The sequence below is a fragment of the Hylobates moloch genome, unplaced genomic scaffold, assembly GCF_009828535.3.
Source record: "Hylobates moloch isolate HMO894 unplaced genomic scaffold, HMol_V3 SCAFFOLD_4, whole genome shotgun sequence".
Classification (NCBI taxonomy): Eukaryota; Metazoa; Chordata; class Mammalia; order Primates; family Hylobatidae; genus Hylobates; species Hylobates moloch.
Window position 1 is genome coordinate 103743891 of NW_026652279.1, and position 27132 is coordinate 103771022.

The window sequence follows — 27132 nt, forward strand, 5'->3', positions numbered from 1 at the left end:
AAAAAAAAAAAAAAAAAAAGAAAAAGACAAATACTTTCTGTGTCCCCGCACAGGTGTGTAAGATGGGAGCACCTGGAGGAGAGGTAGGCCCTAAGATTAGCTCAAAGCCCAGTCTTTTTTTTTTTTTGAGATGGAGTTTCACTTTTGTTGCCCAGGCTGGAGTGCAATGGCGTGATCTCGGCTCACCGCAGCCTCCGCCTCCCAGGTTCAAGCGATTCTCCTGCCCTTGCCTCAGCCTCCCGAGTAGCTGGGATTACAGGCATGTGCCACCACACCCAGCTAATTTTTTATTTTTAGTAAAGATGGGGTTTCTCCATGTTGGTCAGGCTGGTCTCGAACTCCTGACCTCAGGTGATCCGCCCGCCTCGGCCTCCCAAAGTGCTAGGATTACAGGGGTGAGCCACGGCCTTGGCCCCAGTCATTTTTAAGACAGCACAAGCAGTTCTTGCTCATCTATCCTGCTTTGTCAGTAGGTCAAAACTGGTCAAATATGGAATGCTTTATATGGTTCAACCTAATATGTCATCATTTAACCAGTTTTTTGCAGAAGTAAATATGGGTTGTTTTAGGACAATGCACTAATCTTAGCTTTTTCATAGTGGATTTGATGATTTTTAAGTAAAGAATGGAACTGGTATGCTTTTGAAATCAGTGTGGCTTAATAAAATCCTCATGTGTATTTTAGCACCCTCATCATAACTCCATACAGTATACTTTTTGTTTCCCTTTTCATTTATTCCTGGTTTCTTTGTATGTCTATGCTGTCCTCTCTACTATTTTCCTCTTTCTCTGTTTTGAACTTTTTCCTTTCTCTGAATAACCTAAGTGGAATTTCAGGTGGTCTCATCTAGCCACTCAGGTGCTAAACACTAAATGATTTTATGGCTGCCTTTATTTCCCAAAGACAAAAAGTCACGTATATACAAAAGTGAAAGTGGTGCTGATGTAGGAAAGCCAAAATGGAGTCCTAACACTTGTCATATCTCTTCCTCCTCTTTACCTTCTTGAGTTTTTGGATTCACGTTCAGTCATACTGTTGTAGAGAATTTCACAGGTATTTACTGAGAATAAGACATTTTTGAAACAACGCTATTACAGATTCAGACAAATTGGGTTTTGAGGATGAATGTGAAAGAAGCTTTGCTTGTTTTTTGTTGGCCCATGAATACTGCAACCTTTCATTTTATGGGAATGGCTGGAAGAAACTTGGTCAGGCTTACGGCCTAGGATTGTTCAACAATCATAAACCAAACAGTATAAACAAATGGGAACCATCTCAATGACTTTTTCTGCCCTTGGGTCATCTCGGCTAAGGTTGTGAAGCTGCGTGTGTCAAAAATACTCCTGATGAGGTTTATTGTCTTCTCATTTATTATTATTATTTTTTGACATTTATATGTCTTCTTACAGCTAATGGCCACAAATGAGTCTCTAAATTTGGGTAAAACATACCTAAACACTAAAAAGATATTTAGAATTTTGCATCAACATTTTATCTAGGCTGAGGGTGGTGGCTCATGCCTGTAATCCTACCACTTTGAGAGGCCAAGGTAGGACAATCAGTTGAACCCAAGAATTCAAGACTAGCTTGGGCAACAGTGAGACTCCATCTCAGAGAAAAAAACAAACCCAAAACAAGACCAAAAAACACACCAGTATTCTATCTGGATTAAGATATATTTTTGGTGCAGCAAACCACCATGGCACATGTATACCTATGTAACAAACCTGCAGGTTCTGCACATGTAACCCAGAATTTAAAGTAAAATAAAAAAAGAAATAAAATAAATCTTACTACTACTACTAATTATATATATAACTATAGATATAACTATATGTAACTGTATATATAACTATATATGTAACTATATATATAACTATATATAATTCTATATATAACTATATGTATAACTATATATGTATAACTATATGTATAGAACTATACATAACTATATGTACATAACTATATATAACTATATATCTACAACTATATCTATAACTATATATATAACTGTGTATATATATATATATATATATTTTTTTTTTTTTTTTTTTGAGACGGAGTCTTACTCTGTTGCCAGGCTGGAGTGCAGTGCCGCAATCTCGGCTCACTGAAACCTCCGCCTCCTGGGTTCAAGCGATTCTCCTGCCTCAGCCTCCAGAGTAGCTGGGACTACAGGCGCATGCCACCACACCCAGCTAATTTTTTGTATTTTTAGTAGAGACGAGGTTTCACCGTGTTGGCCAGGGTGGTCTTGATCTCTTGACCTCGTGATCCACCTGCCTTGGCCTCCCAAAGTTCTGGGATTATAGGCGTGAGCCACCACGCCCGGCCAAAAGCATGTATTTTTAAGCCCAGTAAGGATAATGATCACATTCTTCAATTGATATCTTGGTTTTAATTTAATATGAAGGATGTATAAATAAACTCTTGTTCCTTTATGGTAAGGCAGTATATGAAAATATTGATTTGCATTTTTCACTGCCTTACAAAATACAATTTGTGCCATTAAAACATTATCTTTCATCACAAACCCTAGGTGAAGTATGCTGGGGAAGGCTTGTTCTGTGTTTTTGAAATTGTAGGTGGCAGCCCATTACTGAGTCATATGGTTCATGGCCAGCATTTAAAAGAGAAGCAGAATAAATTAGGAAATATTATTTAAAACTTTTAGCTAGAGTTCTGTGTGGAAACATGGGAATCATAATGATCCAAATAGATGGGAGACAGAAACATGGTCAGAAAAATATTAGGAAATGAGAGTAAAGTGATACTGACAGCTTTATTGCTCTGAAACTCAATATGAAATGAGAAGCAAGTAGGAACTTTTACATTTTGATAGGTGATGAGCAGAAAGATATCTCAAGCAATTAACACACATCCAGGTCAGAAGTTGGCTAACTTTTCCCATAAAGGGCCAGATAGTAAATAGTTTAAATTCTGTGGGCCATAAGGTGTCTGCTGAAATTATTTAACTCAGAGAATGGAGGTTACTAAGAAGGGGAGGGTCCTGGGGAGAACTGGAGAACTCCAGAATAATTCTGGAGAATAAGTTCTTATTCTGGAGAATAGAATAAATTCTTTTGTACAGCAGGTGACTGTAGTAATAATAAGCATTGTATACTTGAAAATTGCTAAGAGTAGATCTTAAATGTTCTCACCCACAAAAAATTAAGTATGTGAGGTGATGGATATATTAATTTGCTTGATTTAATCATTTCACAATGTATACATACAAGAAAAATCACTCCATGTACCAGAAATATGTACAATTTTATGTGTCAATTATACCTTAGTAAAGAAAAAGAAAAAAATTACTCTACTTTGCCACTGTAGTATAAAACAGCCATAGACAATACTTTAAGTGTTGCTGTGTTCCAACAAAACTTTATTTAAGGACACTGAAATTTGAATTTCATATAATTTTCATGTGCTAAGAAATATTATTATTCCTCTTTTTAAGAAATCAGTTTGAACATGTGAAAACCTTCTTAGCTCGTTGGCAGGATACGGCCCATGGATATAATCTGTGGGCTGTAGTTTGCTGGCACCTATGTTAGAAAACGGAAGGTAGTATAGTTAGGTTTGCCAAGCATTGCAAAGTTAAGGTGCTGTTAAATATGATCCACATTTAAGGGACCAAATAAAGCTAGATTTCAGTCCATTTAAAAAATCTCATCTTTGTAGAACATTTTATTTTTAGCTTGGTTTGCGTCTTTGCTTCCATTTTAATGTGAACTAAATATAGACTGGAAATTCTGACTCTCAGTACAGTAATATATGGTATAACAGCTTTCTTTCCATTTTGATTACAAGTTAAACATGATATCCCATTATTAAAGATAAGAGACATAATAAATAATTTACTAAACCTTTACATACAATTTAAAGATGCCATGTTTTAAAGTATCTAAATTTAGAACTCTTTCACTTAGTTTGAGTTTGCTTGTTTGCTATTGTGGTAAAGAGGCAAAGGTTATATGAAACTACCATTATAAAGGACGTGGGGCCCCTTTCTGTTTCCAGGGTAGAGTGTTTTTCACTCATATTGGATTTGTTAGGCTTTACTTACTCAGGAAATGTGTTTATAAGCAAAGGTTTTAATTAAAGAGAGTTTGTTTTACATCTAAGAATAGACCTTTGAAAAAGGCCATAACATGTTAGTACATTACAGTTTCCCTTGGCAAATTTGTTTGGTTTTGTTGGATGTTGAGTATTTTACTCTAAGACTATTTAGTCACTGGAAACACATTTGTAGCTGGGCACCGTGGCTCATGCCTGTAATCCCAGCAATTTGGGAGGCTGAGCTGGTAAGATTGCTAAATGCAAGAGTCTGAGACAAACTTTAGCAAAACAGGGAGACCCCATCTCTATAAAACATTAAAAAATAAGAAAGTTAGCTGGACGTGGTGGCACCTGTAGTCCCAGCTACTTGGAACCACGGCTCTCCAGCCTGGGTGACAGAGCAAGACCTTGCCTCTAAAACAAAAGAAATAAAGAAACATTTGTATTTTTTAGTTGGTTAAATGATTTTAAAGTGGTCAACAGCTATTGGTGATAGTAGTTTTAAATTAGGAGTCAATGTGCGTCATTCCTATTTTATATAGTTCCTTATTTTTTTTTTCAAATGATCATATACGGTAGTAATTCTCTCCCTCCTGCTTTTTGTTATAAGGCTATTTGGGAGACTGTTAGGCTTCTGTTTTATATGAGGAAGTACGATTAACTTTGTCATGTGTAGAGCTGGAATCTCTGACCTTCTCACTGTGTCATTTGAGTATCAGCACTTTTTCAGACCACCAGAATGTAATTTAGCATAATAGATCTTTTTAAATACAAGCTTGGTGCATTTAATTCAGAAATTTAAAAATACTTTTCTATTTAGCATTTTATTGGTTACAGAGCAGTTTTCTATACATGATCTTATGGAACAGTTGTGTACAGTTACCTAAATTTTACAAATGATTATACTGAGACCAAGTTTGAATATCTGCTGAGTAATGGACAAAGCTGGAACTCAAAAGCAGTTCCTTCTGATGATTGTACCCATATCCCTTTCACAGTGGATTAAAATGGGTGGGCTCCAGATGCCTTGCTTTCAGTAGCCTCATAGCTTCTTGGGCAGTGAAACTTTAATCTACAGCATGCAAGCATGTGTGTGTGCAAGCAGGCAGGCTGCTTACTTCTCTTGGCCTCTCTCTCCTTCTCCTTCCCTTCTGTCTTTTCTCTTTCCCTTAAATTCCTCTTTTTTCTCCCTTATTTCCCCCTTCTTCCTGCTCCTGCCTTTATTCATTTGTTTAATCTGTGAGCATATCTCTCATCAATGTTTTAGGTTTCATTATGCCTTTTTGCATTTGGATCCTATGTTTTTAGGGACAGATATATGACTGCACATTTGAAAAGTAAATTTTGAAATAAAAAATTTGAAATAAAAAATAGCAAGGTTCCTGGAGAAGTTAGATAGTGTTGGGTTTGATTCTCAGCTTGTCATGTACTATATTAGATGACCTCAGACATGTTACTTAAGGGGGCAGAGAATGCTGTGCCCACTGATAACTGTGTTTTTCTATTCTTCTTGGCCCACCATTAGACTTGCTTTTCCCCTTGCAGATAGATGGAGCTATGTAACTGACTTCTGGCCAGTGAAATACAGGTGAGAGTGATGTCTGTCACTTGGCCTCTCAAGCTGTTTGTGGGACTCTCCATGCCTTGTGTTTTCCCTCACCTGCCAGATAGATACAGATTATCCAATGGAAGGAGCCTGGATCCCTGAATGACTTCATGGAGCAGAGCCCTTTGTGCTCCTCCCTGAATCCCATTAGCCACATTGGATTGTGACATGAGGGGGAAATAGAGCTTTATTGTGTTAAGTCCCTGAGATTTGGGCATTGTTTGCTATAGCAGTTAGCATACCCTGAGCAATACACATCATCACTCTGAATTGAGGATTTCTCCATTTCCAAATTGGACGTAGTATTCCTATCTTGTAAGGTAGTAATGGTGATTAAATAAATAGAAAATGTTTTTGTATCTGTAATTATTATAATTATTTTTTAAAATTGGTATTAAAATTCTGATAATTACTCCTGTGTGTGTCTTTTACATAGTTTAATCAGTGGTGTGTATAGTCCACTGTCTTTTGTTGACGATTTTTCAAGTGTCTTTTTTCTTTTTTTTTTAAGACGGAGTCTCGCTCTGTCACCCAGGCTGGAGTGCAGTGGCACGATCTCAGCTCACTGCAACCTCTGCCTCTGGGGTTTAAGCGATTCTCCTGCCTCAGCCTCCTGAGTAGCTGGGATTACAGGTGCGTGCCACCGTGTCCTGCCAATTATTGTATTTTTAGTAGAGACGGGGTTTCTCTATGTTGGCAAGGCTGTTCTTGAACTCCTAACTTCAAGTGATCTGCCCACGTTGGCCTCCCAAAGTGCTAGTATCACAGGTGTGAGCCACCACACCTGGCCTTCAAGTGTCTTATGAAAAAATATTTTAATAAGAATGAATGACCACTTGGAGGTGGTAGTGGAAATAATTAGCCAGTTTGGCTTTTAGGTGCTTCTATGGCCAGTTCTACTTAATCTTGAAATATCTTTCTAAGAGCCTTCTTATCTGCCCTTCTTCAGCTTCCATTTACTCTTCATTCTACTGCAGCTATTTCATGAAACTTCTTTTGCAAAGGCCCTTAATAATTTTGATTGCTAAAATTGAGTGGTCTCTAGTTTTCAGTCAATTGCTTCTTGCCAATTTGGATGCTATTGACCACATCTTCTCACATCTTCTCTTCTTTTGCCTTCAAAGTTAAAGCTGTCTCTCTCTTTTTTCTTTTTTTTTTCTCTTATATATAGAGTCTCACTCTGTCACTCAGGCTGGAGTACAGTGGCACAATCTTGGCTCACTGCAACCTCCGCCTCCCAGGTTTAAGTGATTCTCCTGCTTCAGCCTTATGAGCAGCTGGGATTACAGGTGCATGCCACCACGCCTGGCTAATTTTTGTATTTTTAGTAGAGATGGGGTTTCACCGTGTTGGCCAGGCTGGTCTCGAACTCCTGACCTCACGTGATCCACTCACCTCGGCCTCCCAAAGTGTTAGGATTACAGGCATGAGCCACTGGGCACAGCCAAGTTCTCTTATCTTTCTTACTATCTTTTCACTGCCTCTTAGCCTCTATCCCTGATTCCTTTATCTGTTGTCAAATGTTTTTGTTTCCTAGAAGTCTTAATTCTGTTTGCCCCTTCCTAAGTTAATTTGATCAATTAGATTAGGCTTTGACCACCACCTCTATTGGTCTTTTTCTAGCCTGTACTTCTGAGATCTGGGCCTCTAGTTCCTTTGCCTACCAGACATTTCCCTAGGGGGTTCCCTAGCCATCTCAGTCTCCATATTCTCAAACTGAACATATTTGTGCAGTCTACCCACTCCCTGCCAAATTCTGCTCCACAGCTTTTATGTCCTATAGAATAAATTGCCTTGTATAGAAGGGATTGACTTTTTGTCTTGCTAATCACCATCATTAATTCATTTGCTTTCATCAAATACCCATTTAGTGCCTGCTATGGCCAGGCAGTGTTAGGTGCTGGTGATTTAGAAGTGTATGAAAGAGACACATCCCCACCCACAAGGACCTCACTCATAGTCAGCGGTTACCAATCTTAGATCTTATTTAATCCTCATAGCAAAACTATGAGGTAGGTAAGTACAATTATTCTCTCCTTTTTAAAAATAAGAAAAGCAAAGATTAGATAAGTAACATGCCCCAGGTCACACATGTCAAGTGACTTGTTTGATGCCTGATTTAACTGTTATTGAAGTGGCTATGTTGTCTGGGGTATATACCTTGGGGTTCATTGTCACACTCCAGGAAAACTTAGGACATGGACACACAGGAGGAGTTTAGGAGCTAGGGTTTAATAGGTAGAATAGAAGAGAAAGGGAAAGAACTTCCCCAGTAGAGGAGGGGGTCTCTGAGCAGAAAGGACTGGCTGATGGCAAATGCACCGAGTTTTATAGTCCAGTTTGAGGAGGCGGTGTCTGATTTACATAGGGCTCACAGATTGGTTCAATCAGGTATGATGTTTACATAGCACGTGTGGAAGGCTGGTTGCCCCACCCTAATCTTCCTATGCAACTGGGCTTTCCCATTGATCTGCGCCATCTTGTCTGCTCCTTACAATGCATGTAGCTGGCAGAGAAGGGAAGATCGAACTGTCATCTTGAAAATGTCTAGTCCTTAGTTCCTGTGGGCATTCACCTATGCAAGCTCCCAGCTTGTAGGCCGCTCTTTGTTAGAAAATGATTTGGGGCTGCTTTTTATTAAAAAGAAAAGCCTTACCGAGGACTCCCATACTCTTGCTATCTGTCTAAGTAATTCCTTCTTAACTCCTGTGTCATTATGATATACTGTCCGTTTGCTGCATGAATTGCTCATGAATTCATTTCTCCTTTTCCATTTGCTGCTTACCCTAACTTCATTTAACCTTTATTATCTGTCATTTGGATTTTTGCGATATATTTCCTCTCTTCTCCATTCTCTACTCCAGTGCCAGAGTTATCTTTGTAAAAGAGAAATATGATACATAATACATTTTGCATAAGCTCTTAGACATTGCCCATTACTGGTGGGATAAAGTCTAAATTAGTCTTTCCTAATTTGATACTAAACGACCTTTCTATTCATTCAACCAATTTTTATTGAGTTCTATTCTAGGTGCTGGGATGGTAAAAGAACATAAAAGCCCTGCTGTTATAGAGCTTATAGTCTATCAAGGGAGAAGTTAATTAACATATACACAGACACAGTTCTATCATATAGCTGGTGTTCATAAGCATAATGAAGGAAGATAAAGCAGGGTAAAGGGAGAAAGAAAGGTGGAGAGGGTGTGTGTGTGTGTGTGTGTGTGTGTGTGTGTAAAATATTTGGGTTCAATTGACCAGGATAGACTCTCTTTGATAAGGTAATATTTGAACAGAGATCTTAGTGAAGTGACAGAAGCTATGTATGCAGATATCTGGGCTCCAAGCACCCTAGGCAGAGCCAATGCCATGGTATTCCAGTTGTGTTTTCTGTCACTGTTACCCTCTGTACAGTCATGCAAACTCTTCTGTTTCCAAAGTAAGGCAGGCATTTTCACTCATCCAAGTGTGACAGGTATCTCCCTTTTCCTATTTCTCTGTTTGATTTTTTATTTATATACCATTATTTCCACACATTTTTCAAAATATTTAAAATGGTTTATATTCCACACTGTGTATTAAGCTTAGGTAAAATAGGGCTAGAGGACTATGAGATTAGGAGGAAGGTTGGAAGGCTAATATATAGAGTGAGGTGTCTTGCACAGCTAGAGATGAGTTGTAAATTTGATCCCAGGTAGCCAGAGCAACAAGACCAGTTATAAAGTTGTATTACCAGTGGGGAAAAAAGCCCTCTAGATTTTAAGGGGGAAAAGCTTTTCTAGCTTTCCTTGGGGGAACCAAAGAAATATGTTCTATCAGTCTTTGATGTGGGTGGGAGTGAGGTCTGCAATATGTTCCCCTCACCTACATCCTCTTGGGAGGTGTCCTTATGATGTCCTCCCTTGTGAGGTCCGGCCATAATCTAGACTTCAACTTTGTGTGACAGTAGTTCTGTAGATTTAATTAAGGCAGTTTTAGTTATGGCCAACTCCAGGCATGAAATCCAAATTATTTTTGAAGATTGAATAAACGGCATGTACTTTAAACAGTTCTTGGCATGTACTTTAAACCAGGTATCTGCTGAAATACTTTCAAAGTGTAGAATCTCAGGTTATCTGCTGTTTTTATGTATCTATTCACGCGTAGTTGATACAAGGGGATGGAGTGATATGTTCTTAGCTATTATGGGAAGAAAAATGTGGTATTTCTTGGTGGCTGTCATAAAAACTGATAAAATGGTTCCACATTCAGGTTTAAAAAATGTTCTTTAGAGTTTATGAGTGCATTGCAGAATATTAAAAGCTGTGTATGTTTTAGGATTATTGTGAAAATAGTGTTGACTTCATGGACCCTTGAAAAAGGTCTTGGGAACACTTGAAAATCCTGCTAGGGCAATGTGTCTGGACCTATTTTTTTTTTGGAAGAGAGTGCCATGAGGATATCTGGAGGAAGAGCAGAGCAAGCTGAAAAAACAGCAAATGCAAAGGTTTTGAGGAAGAGACACACCTGACACATTCCAGGGATGAGCATTCCCGAACAGCTGACACATTGCAGCTGGAGGGAAGGGAGTGAGGGGAAAGTGAGTAGCAGGAAAAAAAGTCAGACATCAGGGGAGCAGTAGAGAGGTTGCTGTGACAATTTCCTTGACAATTTAGCACGGTGGTTAGCACATAATTAGCACTTAATAGATGCTAGTTACCATATTAATATTAAAAGAATACCATTGCCGATCCATTAGCAAGTTTGATCTTTAAAATCAGCATCTAAAACAAACCCTTTAAATGAGAGGAGGGAAAAAATGAAGCAGTGGCTGGAGAGGGATGTTGGGGTCAAGCTACAGCTTTTTTAAAAAAGTGAAATGACTTTTTTAGGAGAAAGACTGTGGGCTGGCCGGATGCGGTGGCTCACACCTGTAATCCCAGCACTTTGGGAAGCCGAGGCGGGCGGATCACCTGAGGTCGGAGTTTGAGACCAGCCTGACCAACATGGAGAAACCCCATCTCTATTAAAAATACAAAATTAGCTGGGCTTGTTGGCGCATGCGTGTAATCCTAGCTAGTCGGGAGGCTGAGGCAAGAGAATCGCTTGAACCTGGAAGGCGGAGGTTGTGGTGAGCTGAGATCGCGCCATTGCACTCCAGCCTGGGCAACAAGAGCAAAACTCCATCTCAAAAAAAAAAAAAATGTACACACACACACACACACACACACACACACACACACACTGTGGGCTGAGGAGAATCATCTAGCTGAGAGAAAAGATTAAATGATGCAAAAAAAGAGAGGAGAATTACTGGAGCAATGTCCTTATGTATGCGAGATGGGGTGGGATGGCGTGAGGAGCTGGGCTTCCCTCAGAGCAGGTCAGTTTATCCATACAAGTCACCTTATCCATAAAATGCAGTAGGGGCAGCGGTTGGCACTTCTAGAAATTATTTTCTGATTATTTTGATTTTCCCAGTGGAATATGAAGTTAGGTTGTCAGCTGAGAATCAAGATGGAGAGGGTATGGAGGTCTGAGGCTAGAGGAAAGGTATGAAATGCTTGAACATGGGCGTGGGAAAGGGAACGGACTAGAGAAATGCAGCAGTGTAAATAACAAGTTGCATTTGGGGCACACCTGAGCCGGGTGACCAGGACTCTAAGCGCTGTCAGCCTGGTGTGGGATCATGTTCAGCTGCTTGAGTGCAGTAAGTGAAGCGGAGGACAGGGTCAAACCACTGTTGCGGTTTGTCTGTGTGTGCCAGGAAAAGTGTGGGTGGATACAGTAACAAGCTCTGGAAATGATGTTGAATGAAGAGTGAGGGCTTGAGTCAGGTCCTAGGGAGTAACCATGGGACTGAGCAGCTGAGGTAGGAAGGAAGAGAAGACTGTTGGCAAAGGTTAAGTCCAAGAATGAAACTTTAATCATTCAAATTTAAAAAGGAAAGAAAGAAAAGAAAGAGTACCAAAAGAAACTGTATAATTTTAATGATTTTATATATGCATTAGAGATGTGTTAATAACAGGTTTTGCTGGGGAAAATCTCTAGCTCATGTATGCACAGCTGGTGGCCCTCTTTAGTAAAATACAAAGACCACTTTACTTAGAACACAAAAAGAAAGTATCCTAAAGAAAGAAATAAATCTGATTTGGATTTTTTTTTAAAATTTACAAATGAAACCCTGAAATGCATTGAAGAACACGAGTCCCAGTTTGAGTTCCTATTAGGCAAGTTACATAACCTCTTCAAACCTTACTTTTCCTCATACGTAAACGTTCGTAAGAATATTCTGAGGATTAAGGAGATAAAGCCTTCAGGCTGGCATACAGTAAGTGCTAGTAAATGCCAACTATGTATTCAGGAATCTTGACGTGAAGGGCACTTTTTCCAATAGGGCACCTCCGAACGTCAGAAGGGTGTGAGTGAATGAGGAGCTAGTGAAATCTTCCAGTCACAGGGAAAGAATTCTCACGCTTGTTCTGCCTTGGACAAGCCAGAAACCAGAACTGTTTGTAAACCTTTTTGTAGATTGAGTATCATCTAAGTAGACAGAGCTTTTTATCATAGATCTAGTTAAGATTCCACAGTGGCAAGGGAAGAATGTTGAAGGAAATTCAACCTTCCCTTGGTGATAAACACTTCTACCTTATCATCATTCATGGATGTCACAACAATTCTAAATTATTACCGTTTGAGTATTTGTGGTCTTACTTTTTCTCCTCTTAAAGAGGCAGCACCCTAGCCTGTTGGATCAACTCCTTCATTGTCCTTTGCTATGGAACAAGAGAGTCGATATAATGAAGGGAGAGGAGAGAATCACTTTATGGCATTGCCTTAAGGCCCCAGAGTGTGTGGAGTAATTGAGGGTCTGGAGTGAACAGGTGAGTCACAGGAACTTTACTTTCCTGTACAATGGTGGACTGGGGGTAGTTGAAGGGAGAGGCGAATATGAGCATATGTGAGATATTCTCTAGGAAATATTTGGGTGAGGAAGGAGGCCGGGGTCCCATCTGAGTAAGTAAGGGAAATAGCCAGTAGTAAAATGTGGATTATTGTCATCATTGTAACCCCATATTTATCTGTAGGCTGATAAAGCTTGGGGAGCTTGATGTACTCTTTAATTAGCCACAAGCAATGTGATCATATGATATATAAAACATTAAAATTATTATTATTTTTTGAGACAGAGTCTCCTTCTGTGATCCAGGCTGGAGTGCGGTGGTGTGATCTTGGCTCACTGCAACCTCTGCCTCCCGGGTTCAAGCAATTCTCCTGCCTCAGCCTCCTCAGTAGCTGGGATTATAGGCATGCACCACAGTGCCTGACTAATTTTCTTGTATTTTTATTGGAGACGGGGTTTCATCATGTTGGCCAGGCTGGTCACTTCTGATCTCAAGTGATCCGCCTACCTCGGCCTCCCAAAGTGCTGGGATTACAGGTGTGAGCCACCATGGACTCGGCCGAAAACAATAAAACTGTGAAGCAGTTCTACACCATGTTCATACCAGCGTTATTCATAGGAGCCAAAAAGTGGAAGCAACCCAAATGTTCACTGATGGATGAATGAATAAACAAAATGTGGCACACACATATAATAATGGGACATTATTCAGCCTTGAACTGGAGGGAAATTCTGACAGGTCACTGTGAGATGAAAGGTCACATTTTCAGGTGTCAGGCAATCTTTACTGCAATTTGCTGACATTATTGAACACAGCACCACATTTAGCATATTTTCACATAACAAAAAACACTACGTGTATGTACTTAACGTTTTATAGGGTCGATCTTCCTTATTCGTGGTTTCAGTATTTGCTAATTTGCCTACTCACTAACATTTATTTGTGACTCCAAAATCAATACTTGTGTGTAATTTTTCACATGTGAAAAATTGGAGTTGCCCAGTGTGCACATTCGCAGCTAAGGTTGAACCTGGCTGTGCTCTGTCTTCTTGTTTTAGCTCTCATGCAATAAACAAGCACCCTTTCATGACATGGTTTTGCATTTTTGTACTTTCTGTTGATGATCTCACTGTTTACAGTGGCCCCCTGTGCAGAAGTGCTGTCTGGTTTTCCTAAAAGTAAAATGTTATGATGTGCATTATTGAAAAAATATGTGTATTAGACAGGCTTCCTTCAGGCATGAGCTATAGTGCTGTTGGCCCTGAGTTCAGTGTTAATGAATCAAGTATACTTACGTTTTGTTTAAAGAATGTATGTATATGTTTTATTAAGAATATAACATATAACATGTGATGTTATATGTGTCATGTATATTCTGTTAATATATATGTATATATACATATTCTTTAAACAGAAGCACACATAAAATGAAATTATATGTTGATTAATTGTCAAAGATGTTGTGACCAGAGGTTTGCAGGAACCTAAACCTAGTATTTTCCCATAGGGTCAGTGGTTCAATATCTGTTAATCTAGAGTTGTAGTGACTTTATTGAACATAACTACTGCAAACAATGAGAATCAAATGCGTGTTAAACTATTTTAAGGGAAAAATAGTATTAATTTTTGTGCTTTTCAAGGAAAACCAATATTTGAGTTGAAATCCATCAGTTTAGAACCTATCAAATGAGAATAGTGTATCAAATCAGAACAGTATACCCAAAAATCTGTTCTGTAAAAATAGATACTAGTTTGTGCTTTAATTTTCAACACACTTAAAAAAGAATTTTGAAGATAGAACACAGAATTACTCATTTCATTTAAGAAGACCATTTTTCTCTCCTCACCAAGCACATATCTGGCTTTGAGATAATTTGTTCATGTCATAGAAAAATATCTTTTATTCTAGAAAGATCATAAAGGCTTGAAATGACAAATAGATACCATTGTGTGTGCTAATGCCAACATTTTATATTATCTCTTAATCTTAGTTTTAATTATTAATTATTGCCACAACTGATCTAGCAATTAATAGTACATTTCTTGCTTTTATAGTTGATTTAATTAATTAATTTTTTTTTTTTTTGCTGGCCATGTTTTATTTGTCCTTTTACTTCAAACAGGATAACCAAAGATATAGACAATATTCAATAAAATAAAATAGATGAAACAAATTCTAAGAGACTGTGATGCCACATGCTACATTTAACCTAATTTTATTCATGCTTGCCTTGGGATGGGGAATAGATCATTCAGTAAAAACAAAATGTCTTATCATGTACAACTTTTAAACTATAATAATGATGTACCTTAATTACTTCCATGCACACAATTCTAACATTCATTTTTAAAAAAAAATAAGCGCAATTAAGACTTCTAGAGCATTTTATAATAAAATAATATTTACAATAAATATTAAAAATAATAAATTTTTAATAATTCCTAATTAATTTTTCTTTGTAGCTAGATCAAGCACCTCCAAAATACAAATTCCTATACACAGTGAGCACGTTACTTAAAATGAGTATGTGGACAGCCTTAGGATAAACTGACATAGATTCAGCTAGGTAGGCAACAAACCATAGTGCCAAATGGAAAAAGTGTATTTGCAAATAAATTTTAAAAACTAAGTTAATTTTTATAATTAAATACAGAAAATATACTGATTTGCTAAAATAAATAAGATGTGATGTATTAACACTTCACTATAAAGAATGAATACCAGAACATTTATAAACATTGAATGAGTCTCATTAAGAATAGTTCACTACAATACACGCTGGCTAAATAGAAGTGCGTTTTGTGAAGCACTATGGGTGATATATGTTTTGCCACATATTTTTGTTACTTTGAGGTAGATAACACACGTATACCAAATTCAGCATTCATTTTCAGTTGCTTCTGGTATCATGTGTTTTACGAAATGTGTACGGTATGAAAAACTTGAAACTACTCATGAATGAAAATTGTCTTAGGATAAAAATAGATATTTTCATGCAATTTTGTACAGTCTCACTGTAAATTTCAAGGCAAAATTTGTTTCCTGTAAGACAGATTGTTGTTCTATGAGAGGATGTTCTTTACTTGTCTTAGTGCATTTCTTTTGTCTCCTCCTGCATTGCATTATTTTGCTGTATTCATTATTTTTGTGTGCAAATGACATGTCATTTAAAATGAAAACTATCTCACATGTAGAAAAAGAAAGTCTGGATTTAAAAACCAAGTACTCATAAAATCCTTACTAAATGACACCATCTGATTCAAGTAAAAAATGACTTAAACTCTAGTAACAAAAAAGACCAAATACATTTCATAAGAATACAAAGATAAATGTCTGCTGAGTGTTTTAGTTCAGATGTTCAGAATGCTGCTGTATGTTCGATGAGGAATTTGAGGGGAAGATTTCATAGCAGAAGCTGTTAATGTGGCCTGTATTGACTTAAGTGGTGACCCAACTGGACTGTGAAACCGCGGGATGCCTGTGGGCTCGAGCTGCTTGTTAAAGAGGAACTCCCCACTGTTGTTCAGAAATCCTTCCTCATTTCTCTCTCCCCAAGTTTCCTATCCTCTGCTGGCTCAGTTTCTAGCATTTCGGGATCTTCTTTCCTGCTGAAGAACTTGTCTAAGTAACTAGTGTGTTTTCCTTCTTAACTTGTTCATCCTTTCTTACTTCACAAAACTGATTTATGAGAAAACAGTTCTCCCCATCACCCACAAACTGGCTGTCCCAAGAAGATGGGTACAAAGTTTCTAATTGAGCCAGATTTGCCATTCCTTTTTCCTGTTTTTCTTGGCTTACTGACTTTGATATCAAACTTTTCAATTGTAGTTGGGACACTGAGCTATTCAAGTCATTTAATTTACCAACAACATCAGTAGGCTCATGTTGGAAGCTAAATTGAATAGTTCCTGCAATAAAGGAATGAAAATGAAATCCCTGATTCTTTCTCTCTTTCTTTTCCAGCCAGTTGCTGTGATGCTTCCTCTAGCACTATCTGGGCTTTAACCAATCCATTCCTTTCACATTTTGATTTGCTTTTCTTATCAGATTTTTCTTTGCTTTGTTCCTTCCAATTGGAAAGATCTGTAATAAGCTTGGATTCATAGTAACGGTTAACTTCACTCTCTCTCCAAACTAAGTTATCTAAATATGATCATGACCTCGTTTTGTAATTACAAGTATGGCTACACTCCAGATCACAATATTTGTTTTCATGATGATCTGGTTACTGCCAACAAGGCTCAGCAGAGTAATTGTTATCAAAAGCAGGATCCCCCAGATATATTTCCCGATCTCCATCCAAATATTTTCGGGGATCAACTTGTACTTCTTCATCAGTGACATCAGACAGAGCTCTTGGATCAAGCTGAACTTCATCAATATCAAAGTTGTTATGTATAGGCCAATCATGCTCTGAAAACTGACAATCATGGTACCTTTCCCAGTTATAAATGTGACTGTGAGTTTCATCCATAAGCAAAATATTATGAGCTTCATCTTCAATATGAAAAGGATGGCTTGAAATTGGCTTATCCATTGGAAAAGAATATATGCTCATGTAAGGATGGGAGAGCGCTTCTTCTGCTATTAACTGATCCATGGGGCTAAATGTCAAAATTTGTTCCAGGAAATTCAGTGCTTCTCGACTAATTCCTGGAAGTAGCTGAGTTAAAGGTTTGTGTGGCTCAGTCATGTGATTTCTAATGTAAACTGGAATTACGCTGAGAAGCTCCTGATGACCTTCCTCATGTGCAACAAGAATAGATTCTAAAGTCAGCTGCATCTGTTCAAGTTCATGTGCACCTGCAAAAAGGGTTTTACAAAACAGTCAGCATTTCAGCAGAGATGCAGCCTGCAGCCCACATGTCAATGGCTTTAGTATAATTATTAGGATAAAGTAAAAGACATGGAGATCTGTACCATTTAGTAACCAATCCTTCAAAAGATGATTCTTATGGGAATAATGAGGGTCCATGATCCGTGCAAGACCAAAGTCACCTATCTTCAGCACCAAGTCTTCAGTATTAATGAAAAGATTAGCTGGTTTGAGATCTCTGTGCAGTACATTTGCAGAGTGAATGTACTTGAGCCCCCATAGCAACTGATACATGAAAAGCCTGGCATGCTCTTCCAGTAAAGGGCCCTGCTCCAGCACTTTAGACAAGTCTGTCTTCATGTACTCCTGAACAATGTAAACACTGTTTAGTTCTGTAAGAGAGCCCACATCATCTGTTAATTGGTTCCCACTGGGACCAGGAATTTCAAACACTTTCACAATGTTATCATGGTCAAGTCTTCTAATAATTTTGATTTCACATAGAGCATGTTTGACACTCTGGGGATTGGTAAGGACAGTTTTCTTGATGGCTACTCTTTTGTCACAGTCATTGTCTACAGCAGAAAAAAACAAGTAATTGCCTCCACAACCCAGTGGTTTTAAGTCCATATACCTAGAATCCAGATCAAAACCATGAATGTTCATGAGACTTTCAAATTTCTCTGCCACGTTGAAACCCTTACGATTGCCTTTTCCTTTGGAATTGTTGAACTTGTGTAAACAAGGAAGAAAACTGGCATCAAAAGGAAAGATCTTTCAAAAAGGGAGAAGAAAAATAATTATGCTTCCACAGCAAGATGGTTTCTTGATGTTCATTGCTTGTGCCAAACAGGCCTGTTGATTTCCCCATAGATTTAAAGCTCAAAAAGCTCTACTCATGCTGATAATTTAAAAGATTGCAGTACTCATAGTTCAAGAAAGGGGCAGCAACTCTGCAGACATTTAAAGAAAACACTCAAGAAACTCAAACTGAAATGACATACTATGCACTCAGATTACTGTGCTAAACGATTTAACATTTAACAAAAATGTGAATAAATATGCACATGACAGGCTTCTATGAACATTCTCCTCACAGTGCAGATACATTCAGTGTTGGACTGGTCCTGAGCAGCATCATTCTAAGGTGCTGGTAAGCACTATTAGCGTTTTGCTTCTTTTCTTCCTTTGTTGCTATATATTTCAACAGGAAGCCCTGGCGGCTGTTGGGTAACAGAAGATGTCCTTTGTTAATGATCAGGTGGCTCCAGCTCACCACAATTAAAATCAAAGCTACTGTCCATCTTACTGTGTGTGATACAACGGGACTTCTCTGACTCATCAAGAGAGTGCAGGCCCCGCGGACAGCCCCCAGTGTCAGCTCAGGTCTCCGGCTGTGCTGGCGGCAGTGGTGGCTCTGAGGCCCTTGCTTTGCCGCAGTCACCGCCATGTAACACCGACCCGTGAGAGAGGGCCGTGTTGGTTTAATTTAAAAGGAACAACCCTGAGACTAGAGACATTCTTAGAGACAGAAGAATGTGGTTTACTTTTATCAGTACATTTTATTTCCTTTTCCCTATCGTAATGACCCCTGGCATCACTACTCAGTGTTTATGTAATAGATTCCCAAGATGGTCTTTAAAAATAGGAGCTGTATTTTGCTCCTATGAGTTCATATTGCTTAATGTTTGAATTAGAAGAAAAAACTTTTGTTAGGAGGTCACTTTCTTTTTAAGTTTATATTTGAACAGTTAGTAAGCAGGCATATTGAAATGCTGTATGACACAACTACTCTTATCTTTGAGGCAATGCAGTGTTGTGGTTAAGATCATGGACTTTGTTTTGAGAAAGGCCTGGTTTTAAATCCCAGTTGTCCTATTTACCCTCTAAGTGACTTCAGGTAAGTTACTTAATCTCTGTAACCCAGCCTTATCTCTGAAATCTGGACAATAAATGTACCTACCTCATAGAGTTGTTGTGATGATTTGCATGAGATAATTTGAGTATTTAGAACTGTGGCTGGAACATAATTGGTTCTTAAAAGAGATAAATTATTGTACTGATGTTAAAAGAATATAGATGATGTTCCACAGTAAGCAAATAAAATCAGCGTCTAAAACAAAGTTGAATTGTGATGATCAAGAAAAAAAATGTTTACCTTGCAAAGAAATACAGATCTGCCCACTGTCATGAGACAGTGGCTTCCCATTAACTCTGTTTTAGATCATTTCTAAATTTACTAGACTGTGAAATCTCATTATGAAAGCCTAGACAGGGTGATGTATATGGAGCTCTGTTCATAATTAACACCTTATAGAATGTAATGTTTTTAACCAATGAGTTTTTAAACAAAAGAAAAAGGGATTTTCAACTAATAAAAGTCCCTCCCTCACCTCAGAGGTCACCTTCTCAGTGCTACCTGCCCTGGTGATGCTATCCAGCATTGCAGTCCCCACCCCCAACCTGGCATGCCCCAACCTCCTTTACTTCTTAACTTCTCCCCTTAGCACTGATCACCACCGAATACACTAGATAGTACAATTTTCTCTAAATCCATCTTCTAATATTAGAATATAAACTCCATGGGGGCAGGGATATTTGTCTGTTTTTTTCCCTGCCCTGTCTCCTGTGCCCACAACACTGCCTGTTACGTAGTCATTGCTTAAACGATATTTGTTGAATGAAAAAGGGAATGGTTCTAGTTTTGAGAAATTCTTTTATATATTTTAGCTGTTATGATAATGTTCATCCTTCTCTTTGCTATCTATTTGGTAAGAGGAATGAAATTTTAGAGCAGTGTCCTGCTCGATATACCCTCAAGATTTTAGAGCAGGGTATGCAGTGTATTAATTCTTTGTTTTCTTTGCCATTTATTAAAATAGTGTGTATTTTGTGCAGGAGATCAACAATTAGTAGAATGCAGTCCTTTCTTATAGTGGGGGAGACAGCTATATGTACAGATATACAGATGGTCTTTTACTTTTGATGGTTTGACTTAAGATTTTTCAAATCTACAGTGGCAAAAGCAATACATCTTTAGTGGAAATCATACTTCGAATGCCCATGCAACTATTCTGTTTTTCACTTTCAGTACAGTACTCGATAAATTATATGAGATATCCAACACTGTATTATAAAATAGGCTTTGTGTTAGATGATTTTGTCCAACTGTAGACAAAATGTGAGTGCTCTGAGCACACGTAAAGTAGGCTAAGCTAAGCCATGATATTTGGCAGGTTAGGTGTTTAAATGCATTTTCAGCTTATGATGTTTTTAGCTTTCTATGGGTTTAAGAGGATGTAATGCCATTGTAAGTTGAGGAGCATCTGTATATGGTATACAGCCATTCATGCAAGTATATATGGTAATGGATACATGCTGTCACAGAAACAAACATAGTGGGCACTCTTGAGCAGATATGGAAGGCTTCCAGAGAAGGTCACATTGAGCTGAGTCTTGAAGTGTGGTTAATGACAGTCGTGCACCAGGAAAAGGATAGCATTCTAGCAGGACTGAACTGCACGATGGCTTTGGTGTTTCCTCCTAGTACTCTGCTATGAAGCGTCCACTGAATTCATGGAACTTAGTTCTCATAGAAATTATCATGATATTTTTGTTAGACTGTCTACAACAGGAAAGATGAATTAGAAAATTTACTGAGTTCTGTTTATACTTTTATTATGATCAAATAAGTGTTTTTGAATTAAATATATATAAAATTAGAGTCATTATTGTCTTAAGGTACATAGTAGAAAACTCAGTAATAGTTGAAGGGAGCTGATTTGTTTGCATTGCTGTGTTTTGGACATAGAGAGTTATTGTCCAATGTGTTTAGATTTAAAGAATAATTTGGCTTAGGTATTGTTATTCTTCAGAATATGATTTTTGCCATTTTTAAGCCCTATTATTCTTACAGCTTCATGTTTTCTGTTAGGTCTTCACATCATTTATCAAAATTTCCATCCTGAGGATGATAAAAGTTCAGGTATCTCATTCCAAATTGGTTGTGAAAATCACCTAAATTTCATCTTCCTGTTTTCCTTCAAATAATTAAAGGAAATATTTGCAAACTTTTTATTTATCAGTGACACAGTAAAATAACTATTAAGATATGATTTGAAAGAATCCACATGGAAGGGCAAGAAAGACACCCTTGCTCTACCATGGCATACAGGCTATAAGGTACCTGTTTATTTCCTAACCCAGCTGATGTATCAAAACAGGCCACTGTCTGTATTGTATCCATCCATCCATCCATCCATCCATCCATCCATCCATCCATCCATGCATCCACTCATCCCCTAACAACTTGAATATAGATCCTATTTATGTGCGAGACTTACAAAGACTAATGAAACATGTCTACATTTTAGCTGTTTACTATCTAGTGTGGTTATCTAATGTTGAAGAAAAGCTAGAGCCATGCTTCTAATAAATGCATAATTTAATTTAGCAAAACAGTTTTTGGAAAAACAGAATTGGAATTTGAAAGTGTGTGCCACTTATGAAATAAGGGTTATGTGGGGCTCTGTTTCACATGGAGCATGAGAGTGGCAATGGGTAGTAATGGAGATTAAGTTAGTACAGCAAACAGGCCCTTATGCCTTTTATACTTACTAATTGTTTGATAATAAAGGAGTTATGTAACATATTAAAACCTCAGTTTCCTAATTTTAAAATTGAGATACATTCATGTGGTTGGATTATTATACAGATTAAACAAGATAACTACAAGTGAGCTTTGATTTACTTCTTCTTTTTTCATACTTTTTCCTGCGTTAGTCGTGTTTCTGCAGTTTGTTAAATTCATGTGTAAATTTTCTAGTGGTATTTGAAGGTGTAATAATCCTTCCAATTTGTTAATACACTTAGAATAGTGCTTTGGGGCTAGAAGATTGGTGGTGACCATGCTGTCTGTCACATTGTTTCTCACTGTTCTAAAGTGAAAGAACTTTATAATGAAAATATTTATTTCATCGTGAAAGTGTGTCTCTTGGGACCGAGGACATCAATGAATATGAGATCTAAGTGTAAAAGTGCACTAAGGACTTGGCTCAACTTCCACTATCATTATTTTTGCACCATTGTTAATCTGTATATAAAATAACTTTTTCTTCCCTTAAATCTTTCAGAAGCCGCTTTGAAACTTAGCCCTTAACAGATTTGTCAACTCATGCCTGTTGCTGCTGCTAGCTTATTTAGTCTACTGAAAGGTTATTCATTAATGTCTACAGGTTGCTGGAGCCACTAACTGAAACTTAAGAAAGGTGCAGGTGGGGACTCTTTTAAGCCTCACGCCATGATGGATGTTCATCCAGTCATCATGGTTTCCATGGCAAGCACTGGCTGCTACCTGTTTCAGCAGCTTCCTCCTACTCTTTCCTATTTTCAGACTGCTATCTACATTTTACAAGCTCATTGTCACCTTGTTTCTGCCAGTGTTACTTAATTCCATCCTTGATTTCTATGCTTCTAATTGAACTTTCCTATTTTTATTTTTAAAGGCACCAAATCTCCAGAACAGTCTTAAACAATGTTATAATACCATAAGCTTTAAGTATCATACAATAATAGCCTTTTCCTTTATAATATAGCCCACTTTCAATGTGATTCTACTTTCCATTTGGGATTGTTGCGTGTAATCCTCTTATAGCCTTTTTCTGGAAATTCCAGATGGTGTTTGTAAATATTGTGCAAGTGTATTTTGTAAATAAATTCCTCAAAATTTAGTCTATGATTTTTTAAAAAAACCCAAGTCTGTAGACACCAAGACACCAACTTAAGTTTTTAAAAATTACTTAACAAGTAAAGTCATTTCTCACGTTGTTTGCAGCCTGTGTAACAGACTGCTGTGTTTGTTGCATAGGAGACAGCTCAATTCTTTATTGGCGTAAAGAATAAAAGAATTATTATATGTAGAGAAATTCCATGTATGCTATATTTGTATGTGCAGCTGATCTAAAGTAGTGATTCATTTTCTATTACCTGTCATATTCTTGTCATGCAAACTTTCTGTACTGGCCTCTTGGATAATGGCCAATTGAAGAGAGAAAAGAAAATCAACCCCCAACATAGAGCTGGAGGGAGAAAGATATGGTATTTATATCAGGAGAGTGTTGTCTAAGAAAACATCGTAACCCTCTTTTTTATTGCCCATTTTCCAGAAATCTTACTGCTATTCAAGTTCAGGTTAACCACTTTTTGTCTGCAGCTGGGTCTATATTTCTTGTGACCACAGTGTTTTAACATATAATGTTGGGAATGTAATTATTTTATCACAAATAATTTATGGCTCTTTTCCAAGAATAGGTAAGCAACAGAATATTGGTTTAAAAAAAGTACTGTTTAGATTTTTTTTTTTCTACAGATGTGACAGTGTAATTCATCCAAGGGAAGCTGCTTGAATCTCTAATTAAAATCACTTGTTATAGCTCCAATTTCTGTAGGATGAGAAAGAAGTTATAAGTTATTGGAAGTTATGGTTTCTTATTTCTTAAACATGCTGTAAAATGTGTCTGTGTGTAATTTTTTTCTTTTGGTAGTTCATAGCTGAGATTTTTATCCTGTTAAATGAAAGCCCTCAAAGATTTTCTTCATCACCTTTTATAGAATATAGAATTATGCATCACTTTCTCTTCATAATGTTTACTTACTTTCTTTTGGCAGTTTGGTTTAGATATTCTTCTTGGTACTTTCAAATTGCTCATATTTGTAATGATTCTTCCACTAGACCATTAATAAATTCTGTAACATAGCCCCTGAGAGACTGGATAGTGTGTAGAAAGACTGAAAGCTGCTTTATTATTCTGCCCATATTATGAATTTAACAACATTTGTAAAAATAACAGTATGTTTTCCTGATGTGGTTTAGATCTCCACTTTATTAATACTTAAAATACTTAAAATACTTAAACATGAGTTGCAAACTTCAGAGCAGAAAAACATCATCAGAGAAAGTCTGGTATCAGAACTTTGGAAAGCTTCATGAAGCTTTACTATTGATTATTACTGGTGACACTACCTTAATGTTTCAATAGCAAGAAAGAATAAAGTCATTTACCCAAGAAATAAAAAAAGGATCAATAGTATGTTCATACAAGGAATGACAAATACAGTTTTCTGAATATTATCCATCTGAGGCAGAATGGAAATTGGAAAATAACTTTTACTATCCTTGGCCCTGGCCTTGAACTTTTATCTGGTTAATGGAAAAGTTAGAGTGATTTAGGTCAGCCTATTTAGAAACATCTTAGACTGGTTTGTCTTTGGTTGAAGGCATTCATATTCTCTTCTGTCTAAAGAAAATAAAAGAGACAGCTGACCATCCAGATTTAAAGGCTGTCTACTTCCATTTCAACCAAATAGAATTAGGATAAAAATATCCAGCTATAATGTGAGCTGCAAGGGTAGTTTGGGGTTATTTCATCAGCAATCTAAGTGATTTTTCTGATTCCAGCCCTGCTTCCCCCTAGTTCTTTCTCTACAGTTGAAATGATCTGTTTATTTCTTTAAATGAGAAATATTTTGGGGAAAATGAATGGAAAAGTAAAAAGAAGATAATAGTCTTTCATAGTCCCACCATCCAGAATTAAATAGCATGAACATCTTGTTATATAGTTGCTCATATTCTTTTTTTTTATTTTCTGGAACTAAAATTACTCTGTTCTTTTTGCAAATATAAATATGATGCATGCAATTGTAAAGAATCAAAAGAAGTGTAGTAAGTACTGCATCAGTGAGCTTTCAATGTTGGAAGCAAAATATTTTAGGCGTTTTAAGCAGAAAGGGATTTAATTCAGGGAATTGCGTTCTTAAAAAATTCCTGAGAGGTCGGGATGTGTGAAAATCAGAGGCTGCCACTGGACTGTAAGTGTTAAGTTGCCATCTAGAGGTCAGGAGGCTGCTTCTATTACTGGTAGCACTGCTGCCACTGCCATAGCTGTCTCATACCTACAGAGCTGGTGACAAGATGCCGGAATATGGATTCTGGTCACTGCAAACACATACTTCTGTTGGACCTTGTTTTCTGGCTACCTGTTAACAGCTAAAAGATGGCCTTTACTTCACTTTCACCTTCCAAATCTAGTGCATCTGATTGGCAGAACTCAAATCACATCCAGAACCTGTGAGAGTCTGGGAAATGGAGTTTTTAGCTTTCCTGCCCATGTGCTCTGAGGGGTTGGGCGGGGGACACGGGGGGATGCACATGGATGCCAGATGCCAACAGATAATACCAAACTGAAGCATAAAACTGAAAACTCTAAAAAAAACCTTGAAATTCCACTTGCCAGAAATAACTCTAATTAACATTAGGGGTACTTCATTCCAGACATACTTTCTATGCATATAGACAGATAGACAAAAATACTTTAAGAAATAGGTTCATACAATAGATATTTTAAAAGTAATTCATTTTACTTTAACATCCTGACAGAATGATTGAATTTCAAATACATTACTTTCCTCTCTTAAAGAGGTATATTCTTTTTTTTTTTTTTTTTTTTGAGATGGAGTCTGTCTCTGTTGCCCAGAGTGCAGTGGCATGATCTTGGCTCACTGCAACCTCTGCCTTCCGGGTTCAAGCGATTCTCCTGCCTCAGCCTCCCGAGTAGCTGGGATTTACAGGCACCCACCATCACGCCCAGCTAATTTTTTATATATTTTTTAGTAGAGACGGGGTTTTGCCATGTTGCCCAGGCTGGTCTTGAACTACTGATCTCAGGGGATCCACCTGCCTTGGCCTCCCAAAGTGCTGGGATTACAGGCGTGAGCCACCACGCCCGGCCCAAGAGGCGTATTCTTTAAAAGTATATGTACAAAGTTATGAGGTATATGTACAAAGTTATCTGTATATTTTTAAAAAATATATACAAAGTTATGGGTATATGTACAAAGTTATGGGGTATATGTGCAATTTCATTACATGCACAGATTGCATAGTGATCAACTCAGGGCTTTTAGGGTGTCCATCACCCAGATAATGTACAGTGTACCCACTAACCAATTTCTTATCATCCATTCCCCTCCTACCCTCTAGCCTTCCAAGCCTCCGTTGTCTCATTTCACTGAAAGAGGAATGTTCTTAAAGAACCCTGTAGGTTTAAGAAAAGAGTAAAAAAATGATTTCAGTTGCTTTGGTCAGTGGGTTTTTTTGCTCTTCACCCCCATTCCAGTTTAGGTGTCCTCCCTTGACCTCCTAGGAAAGATGAACTATTCTTGGCCGGGCGCTGTGGCTCACGCCTGTAATCTCAGGACTTTGGGACGCCGAGGTGGGCAGATCATGAGGTCAGGAGATCAAGACCATCCTGGCTAACACAGTGAAATCCCGTCTCTACTAAAAATACAAAAAATTAGCCGGGCGAGGTGGCGGGCGCCTGTAGTCCCAGCTACTCAGGAGGCTGAGGCAGGAGAATGGCGTGAACCCCGGGGGCGGAGCCTGCAGTGAGCCGAGATCGTGCCTCTGCACTCCAGCCTGGGCGACAGCGAGACTCCGTCTCAAAAAAAAAAAAAGAAAGAAAGAAAGAAAGATGAACTATTCTCACTAACGGAGTTCATCCCTGTCCCCTCCCACCACCTCCTAACTTGTATGATCATGTAGACCTTTTGTTTTGTAACCATAATGCTAACTTTAAAAATTATTTTTATTTGAATGCATTCAGCACTCACCATAAGTCATTTTACCACAGTTTGTGCACTTCTGAGTTCTTTATTTTTGACTCTGTTCTTAATTACTTGTATTTCATTGTTAAGTAGTACTTCCAA

The 27132-nt window shown here is 37.8% G+C and overlaps 1 protein-coding gene and 1 pseudogene across 2 annotated transcripts in view; one reads left to right on the top strand and one right to left on the bottom strand.

Moving 5' to 3' along the window:
- The window catches only part of DGKH (diacylglycerol kinase eta), a 193962-nt gene that overhangs the window by 15855 nt on the left and 150975 nt on the right, over window positions 1-27132 (top strand). The window lies entirely within an intron of this gene.
- LOC116466509 (mitogen-activated protein kinase 6-like) lies at window positions 15905-18820 on the bottom strand (annotated as a pseudogene).